A 10,372-nucleotide genomic window follows, 5' to 3' on the forward strand; every position below is an offset into this window, starting at 1 on the left:
CTTAGAATTGCTACTAATTATTCATTTCAAGGAAGAAGAATGGTAAGGGCTAGGCAGCTGGAGTCAAGTGACTTGACCAGCGTCACACAACTAGGAACAACTGAGGCCAACTTGGGATCCAGGACCTCCTATTGAGAGGCCTGGCTCTCAATCCACTGAGCCCCCTAGCTGTCTCCTCATTAGGAATTTTGAAAAGCAACCACAAAAGAGAGAAAATTAGAAAAGTCAGTGTATTTTAAAAATTGGAAGGAGATATATGATGAAATGCCAACATTCTAATTGCAGAAAAGAACCAAGAGCTCCTCTGGGAGAATTAAATGAGAAAAATAGAGAACCTGGGAATAGTATGGTTCTTTCCTGAGTGTGTTAAAAGGAAAAAAATAAAAAAGAAGACGCTAGGGGAGAAAAGAGGAAGAGAGAGTATGGAATTAATATTTTTCATCATTAGAGTGCATGAGAAGTAGAGCATACAGACATGGCAGAAGGGGCGGCACAGAATGAGCACCAGATGAATCTCACTCTTGTTTGAACTGGACAGAGTCACAGAGACTCTGGTGTAGAAATAAATGAAAGTTAACAGGAAAATAAACGGGGATAAGGAGAGGTGGGACATTAAGATGGAGGACAATACTAGGAAGAGAATAACCACAAGCAAAACAAACTCCATGATCCTGAAGGAAGAATAAAAAAGGAGGGGGAAAAAGGGAAAGAATTGGAAATTAAGGGGATGCTTATTAGTTGAATAGCTGCATAAAATCTGGCATATGATTTAGTTTTCTATGAATGTGCTCTAAGAAATGACAAAAAGAATCCTGGGAAGACTTTTATGAATTGATAACAGAGTGAAGTGAGCAGAACCAGGAGAACAATTCATATAGTAATGACAATTTGCAAAAAAAAAAAAAAAAAACAACTCCAAACCAAAAACAACTTTGAAAGACATAAGAACTTGATATAAACAATGGCCAGCACTTCCAGGCTAAGATGGTGGCAGAGTAGAAGAAAGGGTCATAATCTCCTCACAACTGACTGATACAAAGCATCACAAAAGGACAAAAATCAAAATCAGAAGATTGAAGGAGCTCTGCCAAGGGGCACAGCCTTGAAGGTAGGCAGTTCTGGGGCATTTCCATGCTATAAGGGGGTAAAAGTAGACCTACCAAAGCGAGAGCTGATCACCCCTCCCCCACACCACCTACCACACCAGAGTCAGAGTGAGGGTCAGGGCAATTTATAAATTCTCCAGGGCCAGCTGAGGGCACCACAGTCTTACCCCTGAGGGCAGCACAATGCCTTGGCAGTAAGAATTGGGACCTGAGGCTGAGAAGCTCTGAGCGCAGAGTTTGGAGCATGGAGCATGGAGCTTAGAGCACAGAGCCCAGAGCACAAGTGTGGAGACAGGGCAGACCTGGGTTGGCTAGAATGGAGACTGGAAAAATAGCCTCAGGGCAAGACTCCTTAAAGCCCACTATATCAAGAACTACCTCCCCCCCTCACTCAGACTTCTGACTGAGAAGCCAAGACAATACAGAGAAAAAAACAAAAAGAACACAACAATGACTACCAACAGGAATGAACCGAAATCCACAAGTACCAAAAGAAATAAAAAGCCTTTGACCCTGGATAACTTCTATGGAGAAAAGAAGCAGAGTACAGAGGCTACAGTAGAGAGTGACAAACAAGCAAACACATCCAAACTTAGAGAAAAAAAAGGAAATTGGTCACAAGCTCTTGAGGAACTCAAAATGGAGTTTAAGAACCAAGTAAGAAAGATAGAAGAAAAATGGGCAGAAAAGTGGGAAATAGAAATGCAAGTAATTAAAAAAGAAAATAACCATTTAAGAATCAGAATCTCCCACTTGAAAAAAGAAGCACAGAAATCATGTGAAGAAATAAGCAAATTGGAGACTAGAATTGACCTGCTGGAAGCCATGAAAAGCAGGATAGACCAAACCGAAAGGAAAATCAAAAGATCAAAGCTGAAAACCAGTCTTTAAAGACTAGAACTGGGCAAGTAGAAGCTAATTAATAAAGCAAAATCAAAAGAATGAAAAAATAGAAGGAAACATGAAATATGTCATTGAAAAGATATAAGCAAGGGCCAATCCCATCTCCAGAGACCTATATTATGAAGCATATTACCAGCTCCTGAAAGATAATAGATTCAAGATACAGACAAGACCCATGTATGGACATTGTTACCATGTAAACTTCTTTTGCTTAGTCATGCTTATTTAGCTTGTTTTTAAATTTTAAATTGGTGGTAGGGTGGGGTAACCTATCAATATTAAAAAAGAATAAAAGAAAAAAAGACAAGGGCCATTGAAACATTTTCAAAAGTTCCCTGGTTTTCCTCATAGGAGAACAGAAGAAAGCATGGGTTGGACAGTTTTGAAATTGACATGTAGACTTTATCCCATATCTTTATTAAAAATCAATTGGAATTGAACAGAGAGTCATATTTTCATGAATAATCCTCTTTTGGTCAAAATGCTCATTTTTGGTAAGAATTTCAGAATAAGTTAATTAAATCAAGTAATCAAAAAAGAAAACACATTTTAAAGAGGAAACAAAGGTGATATAAAAACAAAAGATTTAAATAAAAATTCAAATCTTAGATTTCTAGATTTGGAATTGGATGGAACTTTAAAAATCACCTGGCCTTATGTCCAAGAAAATTGTGACCCCGGTTGTGTGTGTGTGTGTGTGTGTGTGTGTGTGTGTGTGTGTGTGTGTGAAGTGACTTACCCAAAGCCAAACAGGATGATAGCTGTAGAATGGTAGAATGGTAATGGGTTTAGGGATCAGAGTCCAATTCCTCATTTTATAGAGAAGGAAAATGAGGGCCTTTAAATTTCCCACTGTACCATGATGCCTCAGTGAGTAGTAGGACATGTTTGTAACAGGAGTTTTGTTTTTCTTTTACTCAGTTGGTTCAGGGTTGGTGTGGGAGGGTGAGAAGGTGGATTTTTGCTGACTGAAATATAAAATATATTTAAATAGAAAAAATTAATAGTAGATGATTAATAAATATTTCTTGATAATTTTTTTCAAGTTAGCATCTTGAACAGGTACTGGAAGGGATCCATCAATCAATTAACAAACATTTTAAAGCACCTATTATATGCTTGGCACTGTGGTAAGGTGGAAGGGGCAACCATATTTAAACTAAGTTATACTGAGGCACCTTTTCCAAATGCCTAGGTTGCATAACTGCCACTGAGTTGCTTTGGTAGATGGAATGTCCTTACTGGAAGTTCCCTATAGTAATGGAATCACAAATTTCCAACAAAAGAAATAAAACCCATTGGGTATATCTGCAAGGGAACTGATTACATCATTGCTCGAATCAGATACCTTCCATAGTTCTCATTGGCCTGTTAAGAATTATTTATATCAGAGAAGCAGGGTGCCTCAGTGGATGGAGAGCTAGGCCTGGAGACAGGAGGTCTTGGGTTCAAATCTGGCCTCAGAAACTTCCCAGCTGTGTGACCCTTGTCATTCTTCTGCCTTGGAGCCAATAGCTAATAGTGATTCTAAGACAAAAGGTAAGGGTTAAAAAAAAGAATTATTTACAGCACCAAGGAAACTTGAGGTTTGCACCTTGGCTTCAATGTCTCCCACTTCAGGCATGAAAATTAAAGGTTATGGTTTCCTATGTTCCTCCCAGCCTACAAGTGGGCAGATGGTTGAAAACCCCCTTCCCCCTTGAAGGCCTAATAAACTTTGTCTGCCTGTCTCTCTGGGTGCCCTGGATCACAGAACTGTGGGCTGGCAGGGACCTTAGAGGAGTTAAACCCCTTCATTTTACAGAGGAGGAAACTGAGGTCCACAGAGATAAAGTGACTTACCTAGGGTCCCACATGGGATCATAGTTCTAGAGCTGGAAGGACAAGAGAAGTCATGTACTCCAGTCTTCTCATTTATACACAGTAAGTGGCAATGCCAGGATTCAAACTCAGATCCTCTGAAATGCTGTCTCTCATGTGGTAAAGTACCACTTTCACATGTCCGTTTCTTTGGATCACATCACCAGGGTCAAGAGAACTCCTCCAAGGCCGCTGATGCTCAAATTATAATAGTACCATCTTTCCTGCTAAGCCCTCATTTTCTGTTCCAGAAGTAAACCTGTCTAATGATAGCATTGCTTCCCTGGAGAGCTTTCTGTGGCTCTGAGGGGATGATCATTCTGTCAGCTAATCTCATTTATTATACTTCTAAGTGGAGGTTATTTGGAGAATAATTGAGTTTTCGGAGACAAGTAGAAAACCCCATTAGTCCTGAAGGACAGTATAGGGCCGCTGATCTTTAGAGAGAGTTCTGGTACTGGAAGCGGGGGATGAGTAGCCCCAAAGGAAAGAGGAGGCTCAGAGGCACGAGTCAAGGAGGATGTGTGCCAGGACCACTAGGAGATGAGGGAAAGAAACCCAAGAGTGTGAGAGTTAGGAGGGGCCTCAGGAGTCATCTAGTTGAACCCATACTCAGGACCCCTTACTGTAACACACTTGCAAAGGAGAGCAAGACAGTTGGCAGAATCAGGATCCATAAAGATCTTGACAGGTTATAGAGCATTTGGACTGGATCCATATCATCTCACCTCCTCTGGAACACCTCCAAGGAAGGGTGATTCATCACCTCCCAGGGCAGTCCGTTGCGTTTTAGCTCAGCGCAAATTGTTAGCAAGTTTTCTTGACATTTGGAATCTCCACTGGACTGTTGCCCCCTCTGTCCATATTGCCCCTGATTCTGCCCTGCAGGGCTCACAGAACAAGTCTTCCATGTGACAGTCCTTCAAATGCTTTTTCAAATGCTCTCTTTTCCTACCCCATCTCTCTTCTCCAGGGTAAACACCACCCGTTCCTTTAGCTGCCTCTCCTGTGACTTTCCCCTTCCTGATTGCCCCTGTCTGGATGCTCTCCACCTCATCTATGTCCTTTTTCAACTCTGCCATCCACCCCTCTGCCTCCTTGGAGTCTCATTCTATCTGAATTTATCACCCAGTTCACTTCTTGCAGCTGCTCTTTTCCTACCCACAAGGCATTCTCCTTTTCGAAAGGCCCCCAATCTTCCTCTCCATGCCAATTTGTTCCAGGAGTTTTACCTGCCCGTGTCCCCTCAAACACCTAAACTTGCTGATTTCTCAACCCATCTATACCCTTCTGCTTCACTGTAGTCCCACACCAAACTCACACCTTTGATCTCACCATGACTCCCAGGGGTTCTGAGACTATGGACATGTGTATCTTCTAACTTATCTTCTTTTCCAGTGCTTCATTCACCCGAAACCTCTATTCCTCATCTTCTCCATGACCTTAAATCCATCTGGCCTTTAATGCTTCCCAGGACATCATCCTCCTTTTTCCTAATTTCTTTCTGATCTCAACCCCTAAGAAAACGACTTCGATTCTCTACTGTCCTCTGTTCTTGAATTTCTTGCCCTAGACCAGTGGTTCCCACACTTTTTTGGCCTACCGCCTCCCTTCCAGAAAAAATATTAGTGCCCCTGGAAATTAATTTTTTAAAATTTTGATAGCAATTAATAAGAAAGATAAATGTACCCGTGGCCATCACTGCTCCGCTGGATCGCTGTAGTACCCACCAGGGGGCAGTAGCGCCCATTTTTGGAATCACTGCCCTAGAATGTCAAATCCCAACCATAGGCCACTCCCACCATCTATCCATCCACCTCCCCTCTTCTTACTTACCTGGTTTCCAATAGATATACTCATTGTATCTATTATAAGCGTATATTAATTTCAACTGAGGCCTCATTTCAGTAAAGTAATCCTTTTATTCCTCCCTAATTGATTTTTCTCTTACTCCCCACCCCCCAGTGCCTGTTTTAAATCTTCTCTTCTCTCCTCAAACCTCCCACACTTCCCCCTCCCTCTCCCTCCTAGCTGAGAAGTTTGCTTTCTATGTTGTTGAGAAGATAATGGCTAGACACCTTGAGCTCCCACTTCTCCTCTTTTCAACTAGGAATCTCTTGACATCTCCGTCTCTCCAATATTTCCTCCATTGCTCCATTCTCTGATAATGAGGTGGTCCTCAGCAAGACCAGCGCCCTTTATATGTGCCCTTCCCTTCCTTCCTTCTCTAGCAAATTGGTCCCACGATAATATCCTCCATTCTTTGCTTCCTATAAGCATGTTCATATCTCCCTTATAAAACTTTCAGTAGAAGGGGCAGCTGGGTAGCTCAGTGGATTGAGAGTCAGGCCTAGAGACGGGAGGTCCTGGGTTCAAATCTGGCCTCAGACACTTCCCAGCTGTGTGACCCTGGGCAAGTCACTTGACCCCCATTGCCCACCCTTACCAATCTTCCACCTATAAGCCAATACATAGAAGCTAAGGGTTTAAAAAACAAACGAACAAAAACCTTTCAGTAGACTCTACCCAAAATATTTCCTCCCATTTGGAGTCAAACTTCTAGAACATCCTCTGTGCTACTTCCCTACATTTCCTCTCTTTTCAACCATTTGCAATCTGGCTTCTGACGTCATCACACAAATGAAACTGCTCTTTCCAAGGTTATGGACGATTTCTTAAATACACTAAATTGGGTGACATTTTCTCAGCCCTCCTCCTCCTCCTTGACCTCTCTGAAGGATCGGACACTGTAGACCATCTTCTTCAACGGGATACGAGGTCTTCACCTAGTTGCTATGACACTACTTCCCCCAACTCTGCTCTTACCTACCTGACTATTCCTTCTCAGTCCACTGGACTGAGTTCACTGGTAAAAGAAGCAAATGGAATTTTTCAAGTAGAGAGTTGACATGGTCAAGCCTTCTGCCTTTTGGAATATCACTTTGGCAGCCACGGGAAAGATGGATCAAAGAGGGAGAGAGCCTTGAGGTAAGGGGATCAAATTGGAGACTATTAAAACAGTGTGAAATGAGCTGGAGAAGGAAATGGCAGATCACTCTAGTATCTTTGTTAAGAAAATCCCAAATGGGGTCACCAAGAGTTAGACGTGGCTGAAATGACTGAGCAAAACCCCCCAATAGTCTAGACAAGAAGGGATGAGGGCTAAATTGGGCTGGTATCTCTGTGAGTGGAAAAGGAGGTGAATGGGAGAAATACGGAGAAGGAAATAAAAAAATTAGGCTGTTGATTGGAAACATGATGAGAGGGAAGAAGGAGTGTGAGGAGTTGAAGATAACATGGGGGGAGCAGCTAGGTGGCTCAGTATCTTGAAAGCCAGACCTGGCTTTAAATCTGGCCTCAGATACTTCCTAGCTGTCTGATCCTTAATCCAATTGCCCTTACTGTTCTGCCTTGGAACCAATACTTAGCATTAATTCTAGGATGGAAGGAAGAGTTAAAAAAAGATAACATTGAGGTTGTGAAGCTGACCGGAGGGATGGCAGTGCCCTAAGCAGAAATAAGAAAGTTGGAAGAGGGATGGGTTTCCAGGGAGTGAGTTCTGTTGTAGATGTGTTGAGTTTGAGATGTCTATAGACATCCGGTTCTAATTTTTCAATAGGTAGTTGGTGATATGGAGAGGGAACAAGGAACTATTGGCAGAGAGGTGATCATTGAACCTATGGATCTGATGAGGTCACTAAGTGCTGCCAGAAAAAGAGAAGAGAGGCCAGGCCAAAGCCTTGGAATATACTCACATTTAGTGGGTATGACTTGGCTGATGATCTAGCAAAGGAGAATGAGAAGGAGTGACATGACAGGTGGGAGGAGAACCAGGAGGGAGTGAGGTCCCAAAAACCCAGAAAGGAGAAAATATTTAGGAGTGGGGTCAACAGGCTATAGGGTAATGGTGTCACAGGAGAAATGAGAGCCACTTAACCATACATAAGGATCACTCTGGGCTGTGTATTGGCTTAGAAAATGACATATTAACATTATTTATGTTCTATTGCATTTTTACTTATTTTGTTATACATTTTTCCTTATCACATTTCTTTTCTTTTATTAAAAATGTCCTTACCTTCTGTCTTAGAATTGATACTGAGTATCAGCTCTGAGGCAGAAGAGCAGAAAGGCCAGGCAATCGGTGTTAAGTGATTTGCCCAGGGTCACACAGCCCTGTAGTGTCTGAGGCCAGGTTTGAATCCAAGACCTCTACTCTCCAGGCCTGATACTCCAGTAAAAACTCTAAGAATGAACTCACTTTCTTTTGGGCAATGTTTGTACTGGTGGGAAAGTGCATCACAGACTTTGGGAGGGATGTTTTCTTACCAGCTGTTCATACCATTTTACCTTAGTTGTTCAGTTGTTACAGTCATGTCTGACTATCATGTCCCCATTTGGGGTTTCTTGGCAAGAGATACTAGAGTGGTTTGTCATTTCCTTCTCCAATTCATTTTTTAGATGAGGAAACTGAGGCCAACAGGATTGAGTGACTTGCCTAGGGTCACATGGCTAAGAAGTGTCTGAGATTAGATTTGACCTCGGGAAGATGAGTCTTCCTGACTCTAGGACTCTATCAGAGTGACTAATTGCTATTAGTTGATAATCAATAGGAGAAGCAGACAGGTAGGGGCTTGTGAGTCATAACATTAAGACGATACTCTGATTCCTCTGAGTTATACCTGGAACCTAGAGGAGGAATTATGGGATTGATCATCTGGTGACTAACTAGGTCAGTGCCAGTAGAAGTTGGCAGGGTAGCTCCAGAACATGTGTACACTAGCATAGCCTTTTTGGATGAAGCATCACTGCTTCCCTTTCTAGGTGCTCATCAACTATCTTTTTTTGTTTTAATCTATTTTATTGGTATATTTCATTTTTACATCACTTACATTTTCCCTGGTATCACTCCTGACCATACCCTTTATAGCAAAGTTTAAAAAAATGAAGAAAAGAACAACTAAAACAATCAAAATCTCAAAAAAAAAACCCCTTTGAACCTTCGACTCTGCAAAGGAAGGAGTCAGTGTTTTCTCATATATCAATTATCTTTTTTTTTTAAAACCCTTAACTTCGGTGTATTGTCTCCTAGGTGGAAGAGTGGTAAGGGTGGGCAATGGGGGTCAAGTGACTTGCCCAGGGTCACCCAGCTGGGAAGTGGCTGAGGCCGGGTTTGAACCCAGGACCTCCCGTCTCTAGGCCCGACTCTCACTCCGCTGAGCTACCCAGCTGCCCCCTTATCAATTATCTTTTGAATGACTCACTTTAGAGTTTTCTCAGGAATTGAGCTCAGGCCCTCTGACCTAGAGTTTACAGTCTCTGATCTCTTCTCTTTTTTGAAAATCAGGATATTTGCTCTTCTCCCATCTTGTGGCATCTCTCCTGTTTTCCATGATCTTCACTGACAACTGGTTCAGCAATCAGACCTTCCCATTCCTTCATTTGGTCCAGATGATTTGAGTTTATCAAGGGCAACTAGGTGCTTTATGACGCTATCCTTACTTGTCTTGGGTATCAGCTTCCTGTTAGCTATTGTTCTATAATGTCTAGTTTAAAGGCCATTCTTGTTAGCAAAGAAGATAGAAGGAAATGAAAGCTGAGCAGCTTTGCCTTCTCTGTGTTATCAGTTATCATCTTCCCACCCCCTAGCAATGGTCATAGCCCTTCTTTGATCATCCCCCTTTCTCCTAACGTAGCTAAAAACATCTAACAACAACAACATTTCATTGTCCTTGGCTTCCTGCATCAGCCTCAAGTCAATCTAAACAAGTTTTCCTGACCTAATTTTTATAAGACTGTGCCATGCTCTTATTTTCTTTTTCTGTTATCTGGCCCTTGCTTCCATCTCTCCACGTATCTTTTCTTTTCCTTTCTCTATGTTCATATCTTTTAAAATCGAAATTGGTTGGCAAATTCCCTTTAGATCCACATTGGTCTCTTTGAACCACTTCTGTTTCTCGTTCTAATCGGAATAGTTTGCCTCTGTTTCTTCAGAATATCCTTCTTAAACATTTCTCATCTCTCTTGGGCCAACTTCTATAGCATTGTAGTCCATGAAATCCTATCTATGCTTCCACTGAACCCTTTAAAACCTGATTTCCCCCAATCTAGGAAGCCTATCAGATTATGCCTGCATTTCTTTTCCTCTATCCTTAAATTCGAGGAAGGAGGGCTTGCTTCCCCCAGGCTTCTCATCAGTTCCAACAACCGGTTTCTTCTGCCTGTTAGTGAGAAGCAGATCTGTAATACAATTTCCCCTTACTGGTTGCTCCACTTTTTGAAAAAAAGAACTTATATGGAAAGCAAGTTAAGATGTTGTTGATTGCTTTGCTTTTGGGGAGAGAGGGGAGGAAGAGAGAAAGAGAAAGAGACAGACGCAGAGACAGAGAGAGAGAGAGAGAGAGAGAGAGAGAGAGAGGGAGGGAGGGAGGGAGGGAGGGAGCGAAGGAGGGAGGGATGGAATGAGGGAGAGAGAGAGGGACAGACAGAGACAGAGAGAGAGA

This window comes from Gracilinanus agilis, chromosome X, assembly GCF_016433145.1.
Source record: "Gracilinanus agilis isolate LMUSP501 chromosome X, AgileGrace, whole genome shotgun sequence".
Taxonomy (NCBI): domain Eukaryota; kingdom Metazoa; phylum Chordata; class Mammalia; order Didelphimorphia; family Didelphidae; genus Gracilinanus; species Gracilinanus agilis.